This window comes from Aegilops tauschii, chromosome 3 (assembly GCF_002575655.3).
Source record: "Aegilops tauschii subsp. strangulata cultivar AL8/78 chromosome 3, Aet v6.0, whole genome shotgun sequence".
NCBI lineage: Eukaryota > Viridiplantae > Streptophyta > Magnoliopsida > Poales > Poaceae > Aegilops > Aegilops tauschii.
In genome coordinates, this window is record NC_053037.3 from 199,384,387 (window position 1) to 199,397,630 (window position 13,244).

The window sequence follows — 13,244 nt, forward strand, 5'->3', positions numbered from 1 at the left end:
TCTGTGTCACTGACATGTGGCCCAGGCCCTTAACTAACCTAGGTTAGGATTAGATTAATTTTAGTTAACTTGGTTAGTTAGGTTAGTCACTGACCAGTGGCCCCCACTGGTCATGTTTGACCAGGGGCAACCCAGTTGACCTACTGATGCCAGGCTTACGTCATGCTGATCTCATAATAATTTTCTGGCGATTTTATATTTCAGAAATGAATTATAAAATCCAGAAAATTGTTTAAACTTCTAAAAATCATAGAAAATAAACTGTAACTCCAAATGAGATAATTTATATATATAAAATTATCAGAAAAATATGAAGAATCTGTTTATGGCATTCTCATGCATGTTTGAACAACTTAAGGCCACTTTATATGACAATTTGAATTAATGGTATTTGAAATGCCTCATGTGGAGTTCAAATTTGAATCTAGTGTTCAAACCAACTCCATTTAAATCGTTGCTAGCTGCATTAGCTCAAATCATAGCATATTGCCATGTCACATTCATGCATCATATTGTTGCATTGCATTGATTGTGTTTCCTCTCTATTGCCGGTACTTGTCCCCCTTTAGTAGATGTTGTTCCGGTGATGAGATCGATGACACCGATGAAGAACTATACTATCTTCAGAAGTGCCAGGCAAGCAAAAACCCCTTGTTCATTCCGATACAATCCCACTCTCTCGCTCCTCCTCCCTTTTACTGCATTAGGACAACAACGATTCAACTGTTACATGCTGCGGTAGTTGAACCCCTTTCCTCTGCATGACCCGTCTTTGCCACAGTAAATAGATGAAACCCACTAGCATGAGTAGGAGTTGTTTGAGCCCTATGTGCCTAGTCATTCATGCTTGTTGTCATGCCTGCTACTGCTTAGAGTTGAGTCAGGTCTGATTCATCGGGGATGAATTGGAATGTGGTGAACATGTCCTACTGTTGAGAGCTAAGTGTGTGAACACGATTTGGTAAAGGTAGCGGTGAGAGGCCATGTAGGAGTACATGGTGGGTTGTCTCATTGTAGCCGTCCTCAGGAAATGAGTTCTGTGTTGTGATCCATGAATAGCTACTACCACGCATTGGAATGCTTAAGTGCCCCTCTCGACTTATTAATCGCCTTGATCTCTGTCCAGGAGTTGCAACTAGTTTCTGGTGTTTGTAGGATATGTGTTGGGGGCCGTGCGTAGCGCTGACCCTAGGGGTGGGCTATGATGCGGTAGAGACACGAGGCACGGTGTACCGGGACGCCTGTATGGTGCCTCGGGAACCCTGCTCTGATCGTTTGGGGCCGTGAGCGACACCCCGGCCGGATCTCCTTGTGGATGGAACCCGAATAGGCGATAAACCTGGACTAGAGACTTGTGTGGTTAGTCAGGTCATGGCCGACTCCCTCGCCAGGCTTCCACTTGAAGGTTGCTGAGATACATGATGTGTACATGGTGGTAACTAGCGAGAGCGTGTGTGAAGAAGTACACCCCTGCAGGGTTAACATCATCTATTCGAATAGCCGTGTCTACGGTAAAGGACTTCTGGGTTGCCTGTACAGTTCATAGACAAGTGAAAGTGGATACTCTAAATGTGTAAGATAAGCATGTGTGCTATGGATGGCGTTCTCGTAGGGAGACGGGAGCGGATCCATAATGGTGTATTGATATGGTGAATATGTGGACTCGTGTGCGCCACCTCAAAAGAGTTACTTGCAGTCGTAGTTTAGGATAGCCACCGAGTCAAAGCTGGCTTGCTGCAGTTAAACTCCACCACCCCCTTTGTTGATACCGATGCATATGTAGATAGTTCTGATGTAAGTCTTGCTGGGTACATTTGTACTCATGTTTGCTTAATTTATGTTTTTGCAGAGAGACTTCAGTCTCGCTAGTAGTTCCGCGTGGACTTCGACGTTTAGCTTGTTACCTCAGCAACAATCTTGTGCCCTCAGCAGGATCTTGTAGATAGTCAGGCTTCTCAGCCTTTGCCATTTGTAGTTGTCTGTACTCAGACAAGTTAAGCTTCCGCATGTGCTTGTTGCTTGTATGCTCTGTATGTTGGGTCATGAGACCCATGTATGTAATACTTGGCTCCTCGGGGCCTAATGAATAAATACTCAGAGTCGTATAGTCTTCTTGTGATGCCATGTTGTATTTGCATATATCGAGCATATTGTGTGTATGATTGAAATGCTTGGTATGTGTGGGATCCGACAATTTAGTTGTTTATCCATGGTAGCCTCTCTTATGGGGAAATGTAGTCTAGTGCTTCCACTGAGCCTTGGTAGTCTGCTACAGCCCGGTTTACCGGAGTCCTGTTAGCCCAGCACTACTGCTCCGGAACACTTAGACTGGTCGGCATGTGATTCACTTCGTTCCGGTGTCTGTCCCTTCGGGGAAATGTCACGCGGTGACATCCGGAGTCATGCTAGCCTGCTACAGCCCGGGTTCCCGGAGTCCTGTTAGCCCAGTTGCTACAGCCCGGATTCACACACTGCTGACCAACATGCTCGATGTTGTTTCATGTATGCCTGTCCCCATAAGTTAGTGCCACTTTGGGTTCACGACTAGTCATGTCGGCCCGGGTTCTTTGTCATATGGATGCTAGCGACACTATCATATACATGAGCCGAAAGGCGCAAACGGTCCCGGGCCAGGTAAGGTGGCACCCGTGGGAATACCGTGCGTGAGGCCGCAAAGTTATATGTTGTGTTACATGCTAGATCGGTGTGACTTAGGATCGGGGTCTTCACAATGGATTCGATGGAGGACAAATCCATGGTGATGGCAGCTGTGTCGTCAGCCTCCCCGCCTTCCAGATGCAGCAGTGCCGGAAGACGCTGAAGCTCTTCATCAAGCTCTACGTCTGTCAAGGACGGGTCGGGGGCTCCGATATCAGGCAACAACAGCACCATGGCTTGCGTGTTCGAGGAAGACGGTGGGGCATCAGCAGCGCCCCCGGAAGAGGGGAGTGGACCCATGGTTTGAATAGGAATCTTCTCCTTGATGTGCACTTCCTCTACCGGGGCTCTCCAGAGAATGTTCCGCCACTCCCAAGAAACCTTGTGTTCCCCCGGCAGCGAGATCCTGCCCCTCAGTAGCCGCGACCTTCGCCACTTCATCCTCGGCGGACCTCCCTATGTCCGCAACCACCTCCAGTAGGTCTGGTTCTTTGGCCTGGGGGTCTGCAGATGGGAGGGGCCAATGAACAAACAAAGGAATGGAAGTCTCGGAGCGAATAAAGAAGCCAGTGGAGGCAGCCAGAGTATAAAATAAAAATTAAGCTAGATACCTGGGGAAGTCTGCCGGGTAGGGGTCTCTGTCTCCCCGGCAACGGTCGTTGCCGGGTCACGAGCTTCTTCCTCTGTCGGGGTAGACTCGGCAGCCTTCTGCGCCGTCTCTGCCATGGAGGATTCCAGGACGACATCTTCGGCTTGGGCGGCAGGGGAGACGTGCTCCTCAAGGAGTGGCTCGCCCTGCGTTACCTCGCCCCTCCCCCGTGTGAAGGGGCGGAAAGGTTGTCTCCATCATCTCAAGCGGGTGGGGTCAAGTGTCCGCTCTCAGATCGGGGGCTCAGCTGGGGGCTCGGCACGGGATCTTCTACATCCTTCCCTACCGAAGTCGGGCATTCTATGCCCTTCAGCGACCCAAGGCACCGGAGTCTCTTCTGGGAGTGGTGGACATGGGTCTCCGCGTCCTCCTCCACTTCCCTGCCGGCAACAGCAAGAACAAGAGGTTAGTCGCCGTAAGCATTCAAATCTGCTTAGGAAGATATCTACCATAGAGAGAAATCCTCCTTACTCTTCCGCAATAAGCATGGAGTTCAAATTGAACTCCATGGGAGGAGGGGACTTCTGTCCTCTCTTCAGAGACGGAAGGGTGGAACTCCCCGGCAGCTTTGTGCCTGCCGTGACATCAAGAGCTCTGGGGAGGGAAAGCTCTGCGAGGAACTCGAGCCGGAGCGGGGGCTAGACTCCTCCTCCGATACCACCGACCGCTTAGCAGAAGATGCCCTGGCCCGAGCAAGACGAGGGGATTGGAGACACACCCCCTCGGCCTTGGTAGTCTTGGTGGAGATCTTCACCTTCTTGGTGGGTGGCGCCGGATTGGAGGTCGCCGCTCCCCGAGCTGCGGCACTTCTACGGGTACGCTGTCCTGGGTGCGGTGCGGGGGCTTGCGGTCCTGCTGCGAGCCATTCCTCCTGAGGGGCCGCAGCCGCGCCCCCTCCCTCTCCACCTCCTGTCCCTCGTGGAGCTCCTTCTCTGTCGTGGCTAGGGCATCTAGCCCGGCGAAGTTATCCCCGACAAGCTCTCCCCCGGCAGTATCTTCCGTGGCTTGCGCCTCGCTGCCGCCCTGGGAAGAGCTCCCATTCCCAGCCTTCCCTTTGCCTTTCCCGGCTTTCGCAGCCTTCTCCATTTCTGCGCGGCGGGCATCCTTGTCCTCCGCAACTCTCTTCGGTATATACGCTACCCCCGCAGCAGAGGTGCGTTTATACATTCCATCTTCAGCCCTGGTGGCCTTTTCCACCAAGGTGCTCGACCACTGGAGCTCTTCGTCAAGAGAAGGGAGCTGCCAAGTACCCGATACTCCCTCAGCATTGCAATCTAGCATCCACTTCAGTATTTGATGCCGAGCAGAGTTGATGTTCGGGGGGACAACGGTTGCCGGGAGCTTGAACATCTTGAAGCGACCAAATAGCTGGTCGCACAACCAAGCATGGCCATAAACTGACAAATTGTTGGCCAGCCCAGGCAGCAGCCTCATCCTATCTGCGGCACCGGCATACTGCCATGCAGGCCTGTCCCTTTCCTGCAGTGGTGAGATGCGGCAGAGGAGGAAGTCTGCCCCCACATGCTCGATGGTTAACCCGGCAGCCGCCAGGCGGATGATCCTATTAATTGCCGGGCACAACCTGTCCTCAGAAAGGCCCTTGGCGCTCCAATCCTTGCCGCGCTCGACGCGCTCCTGCCGCGCTTCACAAAACTCGGGGGGCTTCTTTGTCCTGGATCCAACACCAATCCCCTCTCCATTCATCCCATCTCTCGCGTTGGTGCCCCGGGAGGTAATTCTTCTTCGACTGTGGTATCCAACTGATGATCCCGGAGCGGTTAACTCTGCTCTCCACCCGCGGGACGAAGTAATGCCGGAATAGATCCACATTGGGCTTCACCCCAACGAAATTCTCACACAAATGTGCGAAGATGGCCATGGTCGCCATTGCATTTGGCGTGAAATCAAGGAGGTGAAATCCATAGATGTTCATGATTGCCTCAAAGAACTCCGAAAAAGGAGGGCACCAACCGCAGGTGAAATAAGCAGCAAAGAACTGGTAAGAATCGGGGGGATTCACCTCACCCGCTTCGTAGACCACGGGCGCTCCGTGCTCTTTCTCAACAGGCCGCCCCCACAGACAGGGCCGTCCAAGGGCCTGTGCGAGCTGTGCGCTCGAACAGGGCCGCCAAAATCCTGGGGCCCCCAACTAGGGTCCATATACATATATGTATAGTCTGGAAAAAAAATTAGTTTTAGGCCTTCTTGGGCCTGGTTCGGTCAAGTCTCGAGCGATACGCTTTCCCGTCGTGTGGATTGATCGATCATAGATGAAACGACAGCCCTAGCGCAGTACGTTCCGTATCTTCCGCTTCCTATTCCCTGCTTGATCGCTAGGCTTTCCATCTCCCCATCGCTTCCGACTGAATCGGCGGCTCGGTGGCGATTGCGTTGCAACCTTGCAGGTTCAGCGAGGCGATGGGCAAGAAGCGGACTACTTTCTAGCGCTGGATGTCGTCGCGCCGGCGGCCGGCCGACACTGCCGTAGTGCCGCCCAACAAGAACAGATGACCAACCGGTGTTGTGCCCTCCCTGCTCCCTACGCTCTCCCCTTTTCTCTAATTTTGATAGAAATTACAAAGTTGTGTTAATATGTTTGAGAACGATTTTTTGTGCAGTCGTTCAAGTTCAGAAGTAGTCACAAGCCTATATTTCATGTGAGCTCATCAGTTCAAATAAATTGAAAGAGTATATATTTCATTGAAATAGAAATAATCATGCACTCTAGTTCTGGAAGAAAGTATGATTCTGGTGCCTTCAAGCGTAAGAAGAAACAGAAATTAGAAGAAGATGATCAAATTCAAAGGGGTGCTCTTGATAAATATGTTGTGATAGTACCCCAAACTAATTCTGAAAATCATACTCCAGATGGTAATATTGATGATGGTCACGATGATAATGCAATAGAGGTTGAGGTTACTGCAGAAATTCATGAAGGTGATCAATGGTCTTGCTGATAATGCGCAAGAGGTTGAGGTTGCCGCTACAGAAATTGATGAAGGTAATGATGTCAATTTTTTAGATGAAGATCATGATCCTAATATTTCATATGACATGAATAATTCCGTTCAGCCTGATATATTTGATCCTAGAAATTGGGATGGACTTGATCCGAGAAAGATTGATATCTTGCTGCAAAAGGGTCCTAAAAGAGAAGATATTGAGTATGGTCCTTATGACAAGTTCTCTAGAAAGTTTTCTTCATTATCATTTAGTAGAATTCTCTCAAATGGAGAAAAGTTTGACAGAGAGTGGCTTGTGTACAACAGGAGCCTCGATAAAGCATTTTGTTTTTGTTGCAAATTATTAAAAAGGGGGCATGTGAGTGGACAGCTAGCAAATGAGGGTTTAATTGACTGGATTCATCTTGGGGCTAGACTAAAAGAGCATGAATCAAGTAGAGAGCATATCACAAATATGACTGCATGGTATGACTTCCGTCTCAGGATGCAGAAGAATCAAACAATTGATAAAGTTTCTCAGTGAGAACTTGAAAAGGAAAAGGAGCATTAGAGAGAAGTTTTGCTCAGGATTTTTTTATTGTAAAATTTCTTGCACAACATAATATAGCATTTTGTGGCAGCAATAGCAAGTTGTACCCAGAGAGCAATGGGAATTTCCTAGGACTGATTGAAATGTTGGCTGAATTTGACACAGTTATCAAAGAGCATGTTGACCGCATCACCATTGAAAAAATTCGTGATCACTACCTTGGCCCTTCTATACATAATGAGTTAATAAATATGCTCACTACTGCCATCAGGTCAAGAATCATTGAAAAGGTAAAGGAAGCAAAATATTTCTCAGTTATTCTTGATTGTACTCCTGATGCAAGCCACCAAGAACAAATGTCTTTGATAATTAGGTATGTAGATACATCTTCTGCTTCTTTTTGCATCGAAGAATCTTTCTTAGGCTTTTTGGAGGTGAATGATACCACTGGGCAAGGTTTGTTTAATGTTCTAGAAGAGGAGTTGAATAATCTTACCCTTTATGAGGACAATGTGAGAGGACAGGGTTATGATAATGGGTCAAATATGAAAGGAAACAATAAAGGGTACAGAAGAAATTTCTGGACAAATATCCAAGGGCATTTTATTCAGCTTGTGGTTGTCATAGTCTAAATCTGGCACTATGCGATATGGTGAAGTCTTGCCGTAAAGCAATGAACTTCTTTGGAATTATACAACGCATCTATACAATATTTGCTAATTCGACTAAACGATGGCAAATTCTCAAAGATAACTTAAAGAAGTTGACTGTCAAGTCATTGTCATCTACTCGTTGGAAGAGTCATCTTGAGAGTGTTAAGGCTGTACGGATTCAAATGCCAAAAATAAGGGAGGATGTACTACAAGTGGCTGAAACTGATAAGGATCCATTGACAAGTAGTGAAGCACAATCATTGGCATAAATGAACTCGGTGGTTTTGAATTTTTAGTGTCAATAATTATCTGGTATGATATATTATCCGCTGTTAATTTGGTCAGCAAGCAGCTACATACAAAGGACATGCTTATTGATATTGCAATTGAGTCTATACAGGGTCTGCTTTCCTTTTTCAAGAAGTAGAGAGAAACTGGCTTTTCAAAGGCATTGGAAGATGCAAAAGAAATTGCACTTGAGATGGATATTCATCCAGAGTTCCGCACCAAGAGGAAAATCAAAAGAAGAAGACAATTTGATGAGGGTGCAGATGATGCATCTATTGCTTTACAATCTGCAGAGGAGTCATTTAGGGTCAATTATTTTCTGCAAGTGGTCGATCAAGCTATAGTTTCAGTTACCAGGAGGTTTGAGCAATATTAGGTGTATGAAAAAACTTTTTGTTTCTTATTTACTTTAGATAGGCTGTGATCTATGGATGATAAGAGTTTCCTGGTTGCTTGTGTTAATCTTGAGGATGCACTTAAGAGTGGAGAACACAAAGACATTGATGGAGCTAAATTGTTTTACGAGTTAATTTTCATCCAGGATTTAGTTAAGAAATCCATGGGCCCCGTTGATATTCTTGAGATTCTGATGAAGCGCCCCTTCTATCCTAATGCTATTATTGCATACAGGATTTCGTTAATCATTCATGTAACTGTTGCAACTGCGGAAAAGAGCTTCTCTAAACTCAAGTTGTTGAAATCATATTTGCGTTCAACTATGACACAAGAAAGACTCAATGGTTTGGCGACAATAGCACTTGAGAATGATGTCTTGGAGAAGATTAATTATGAAGATGTAATTGAAGATTTCATTTCAAGGAACACAAGAGGGATGACACTTTTCAATAGAGAATGAGGTCAGTTTATTGGTTTTAGTATTTCGCATTGATACTTCAGAATATTCTAAGCATGGTATGAAATAATATAAATTTTAATTACACAATTAGGTGATTATGCTTGCGTAATTGTATTTAGGGCCCCATTTTTCTTTTCGCACTGGGCCCCCGAATTCCTGGAGACGGCCCTGCCCACAGATACCCGTACTTCGCCAGAAGGATGGGACCACTCAATTTGGACGGAACAAAGACAACGTCCTCACTCTGCTTCTTGTTCAGCTCAGCTGATCTTTTGTTCCCCTCGGCGGCGGTCTCCTTCGGCACGGTCGTCGACTTCTTCGTGGGTTTCTTCCCCATTGCTGCAGCAACACAAAGAGGGGAGGAATTCGTTGAGTGGCGACGGAAGGAGAAGCAAGATGAGGAACTGTCGCTTTGCTTGTGGGGGGGAAAAGATGGGAGCGGGACAAGAGACAAATGAATCATGCCGCTCCGATTTACCCTGCTCTTAAGAGGGGGGGAAAGTGGGGTAGGAGCGCGACGCTTCAGAAAGTTACCGTTTTACCTTAACTGCAACAGTCCCACGACCCCACAACGCGCGGTAATTACTCGAAAGTGGACATTGGATTGGCTAGTCATTGTGGCAAACCGTCGCGCACGGCCCTCTCCTGCCACGTGTCCGCGCACTGTTTGGGGCCTAACCCAACGTGCCACGCGACACGTGTGTCTTAGGCCCGGGGGCTTATGTCCGGGAAATATACAGGGGCAGACATTTTCCCCTGACTCGTGCACGAACAAGCCAAGGACAAGCCAGAGATTAAAGAACCAAGAGATTTGAAGAACCAACATGCAACTCAGAGGGACCAAGATCAAACCAGAGGAGCAAGATATCAGCAAGAGGAGGGCCTCCCTTGTCAGGCAGGCAAGCCCGGCAAGGGGCGAGGCCACCACCGGAAGCAAGCAACCAAGATTCCCCGGCAGAGCCTGCCGGGGTTTGCGGGGGTTGAACCACCCCGCCAACCACTCAAACACGACTCACGTCATCAATCAGTGCGGTGTCAATCCGCAAGGTGATTAAGTGGCAGCTATGTGCCACATGACAGCCATTACCTACAGAAGAAACCCACAGATGACACCCATCCTGCGACGTGTCAAGGGAATAGGCGCGGAGCTGGCAAGATAGCCCGGCAGGCCTTGCCAGGCAACCAGTGATGTGACACTAAGAGGCGCATTTAATGCACCCTGTCAGCCCGTAGAGTTAGGTATGATAGCACTATTTGCTATCATATAAGTGGATAATGACCACTTTGCCACTGTGGTGACCCCTTTAATCTATAAAAGGAGGCCCATGGCACTCGTAGGAGGGGTTAGAAGGTTGGAAAGTTGATGAACTCAGGCCACCATACGTGTGTAGTCGCCACAGCCCCGAGGCAAACCCTGCCGGGGAAGTGCACTACGCATCACCACATCTATTCCACCATCAATCCACCAAAGCAGGAGTAGGGTCTTACGCCTCGCGGCGGCCCGAACCTAGGGAAATTGCTCGTGTGCTCTCTGTTGTGCTACCGTGCACTGATCTGCTCTTTGTGCAACGCGATGTCCCCCCGCCAAACCATCAAGGGACCACCCGGTCCCATAGGTAGCCGCGGATATCCCACGACAAAGATAAAAAAGTAAGAAAGTCTCACATAGACGCGGCTAACCAACAGGCTATGCAGATGCCCATCAATTGATATCAACGTGAGGAGTAGGGATTGCCATGCAACGAATGCACTAAGATCTATGAGTGTATGAAAGCTCAATATGAAAACTAAGTGGGTGTGCATCTAATCCTATTATGAAAAATTCCCACTAGTATATGAAAGTGACCACATAGGAGACTCTCCATATGAAAAACATGGTGCTACTTTGAAGCACAAGTGTGGTAAAGAATACTAACAATTCCCCTTCTCTCTTTGTTTATTTATTTATTTATATATTTATATATTTTTCATTTTTTCTTTTTCTTTTTCTCTCATTGTCCGGAGTCTCATCCCGACTTGTGGGGGAATCATAGTCTCCATCATCCTTTCCTCACTGGGGCACTGCTCTAAAAATGAATAATGATGATCATCACACTTCTATTTACTTATAACTTAAAAGAAATAAAAATTACAACTCGATACCTATGACAAAGTATGACGCTATATGAATGCCTCTGGCAATGTACCAGGATGTGCAATGATCTAGCGTAACATGTATAAAAAATGATGAACGGTGGCTGAGCCACAACTACTATGTCAGCTATATGATCATGCAAAGCAATATGACTGTCAGGTGGTTGGTGCGACATATGCCAATGGATGGCTTATCATTGTGGGTGCCAATAAGACATCGCCGGTGCCTGGAAACGGGATGAGGCGAAGACATGCACGCCGGCGGATCTTACCCAGGTTCGGGGCTCTCCGAGGAGATAACACCCCTAGTCCTGCTCTGCGGGGTCTCCACATGATCACTAGATCAGGAAAGGTAGCTACAATCGCTCCTAGAGCTGTTGGGTTTAAGGTAGAAGAAGAACAAGGCTAGCTCTTGCTTCTCTCTATCTCTATGGTGTGTGTGCTGTGTTCAGAAGCTAACCCTTTGAATGGGCGCTCCGGGGGGCTTATATAGGCCTACCCCCCGGGGGTACAATGGTAATCCGGCTGGGCACTGGTCCCAGCCGTCAGTGTCAACGCTCGCCGGCTTCTCCGCCGGCTGTTGGGTCCCGCCGACTGGTGGGTCCTGCCGGCTGCCGGCTTCTTGGTCGACAGGCCGGCCCCACCGCCTAGGGTCTTGTCGGCGGCTGCTTACTGTAGCCTCGCCTCTGATGACGAGGGCTTTGTCGAGGTATGCGTGGCTACAGTGGGCCGCCTCGGGGGCTCTCACTGTAGCCTTACCTTGTCTTGTCTCCTTAATGGGGCTCCTGCTTCGAGGAAGGGGGTAGCCGGCTTCTGGGGGCCGGCTACGCCCTCGGCCGACTGGAGAAGGCCAGGCCACCTCTGCGCCTCTCTCTGGCGGAAGGGGCCCGCCGCCTGCGGGCCGTACAGGAGTCGGTCATGGATGACGTTGAGGCTGGCATGGCTACAGTGCCGAGCCGAACAGGAGACGGTCATCCCGTACGGCCTCCTGTGGCCATGCCTGCCTCGGGCCTCGGGGGTAGTGGGCCGCACTGTGGCAACACCCCGTCTTGTCACCGTTATGTGGGCGTAGCTTTGGTGGTTGTGGTCTCGGCCGACTGCTTGGAGTCGGCGCTCTTCTTGGCCGGCTCCCTGGAGTCGGCCACCCCGTAGTTGTCCTGGGGGGAGGTCGTTGAGGCTGGGTCGCCTTCCGGGAATCGGCTTCAGAGGTAGCCGGCCAAGGAAGGCGGCCCAATGCTTGGAGTTCTTGGAGGCCCAAAGGCCTGATAATTTTTTCAGAAGAACCAGGGGCAGTCGGTTAGGCTACCCGTGGCCATTTACTCGGACAGTAGTCCCCGAAGCTGATTGGGCTTCGAGGTGGAGTAGGGGTTGAGAAGCTCGATCAGCTTCCTATCTTGACAAGTCAGTAGATGGGGGCCGGCTTTGGTTAGGCGTGCCCCCTTGGTCGAAAACTCCGGAGTCGGAGGGCGGGAGCTCGCTAGCGTGTGCTCCGGGCCGCGGCCGGCCACTTGCCGTCTGCGAACCACGTGGCCTCCCTTGGCCAGAAAGCCTGCCAGCCCACGCGCGTGACGGGACGTCGCCGCAGTGCGGGGGGCCCGCCACGTCCGTGCCCGGGCCCAGGCGCGGATTCTCTGTATCCCGAAACCGCCCGCTCGTCTCCTTGCGGCCGTTTCGGCTCGCCTTTAGGGCGCAATAATCGCGGGGCGTGGGGGGAATGGGTGCAGTTAATCCCACGTCTCCCCCCCACGTCCGGCCTCTTCGGCCTCACCTTGCGAAGCTATAATTAGGGGGAGGTGGAGGGCGGCAGACCCTCGCACGCTCCTCCTACTTCCTCCATCTTCTTCACTCGCCGTTTCTCGGAACAGCGCCTCGCCGCCGCGCTCTTACACCGCATGTTCCTCCGCTGCCGCGCTAGTTTTCGCCATACCTCCCGCCACGGAGCAGTATGGCGGGGATTGGGACGGCTCCAACGTCCACGAAGATCACGTCGAGTTCCTCCGCAATACTCGGCGGCTGCCGGCCGCAGACAAGGTGGAGGTTCGCCTTGCGCCGGCGAGGGAGATTACGCCGGAGCCGCGGGAGGGCGAGCGGGTGGTCTTCCGCTCGCACTTCTTGCGTGGCATTGGCCTGCCAGTGAGCGCCTTCTTCCGCTCCTGGCTCGATTTCTATCAGCTCCAGCCGCACCACCTCACCCCAAACGCGGTGGTGCTGCTATCAGCCTTCGTCACCCTGTGCGAGGGCTACCTCGGCGTCCTCCCCACCCTCGAGCTCTAGGGGGAGTTCTTCCAGTCCAAGCTGGGCACGCGCATGCAGGGCGTGCCGGCTCAGACTGGCGCCTTCATCACATCGCGGAGGTCGGTCGCCGACAACCCCTTCCCCGTCATCACGCTGATGGAATCGGTGAAGAAATGGCAAAAATCATACTTCTACGTGCGGAACATCGCCCCGCGGGGCGACTACATCAACCTGCCGGCTTATGTAGCCGTCCCTCCGGCGGGCAGGCGGCCCCAGTGGT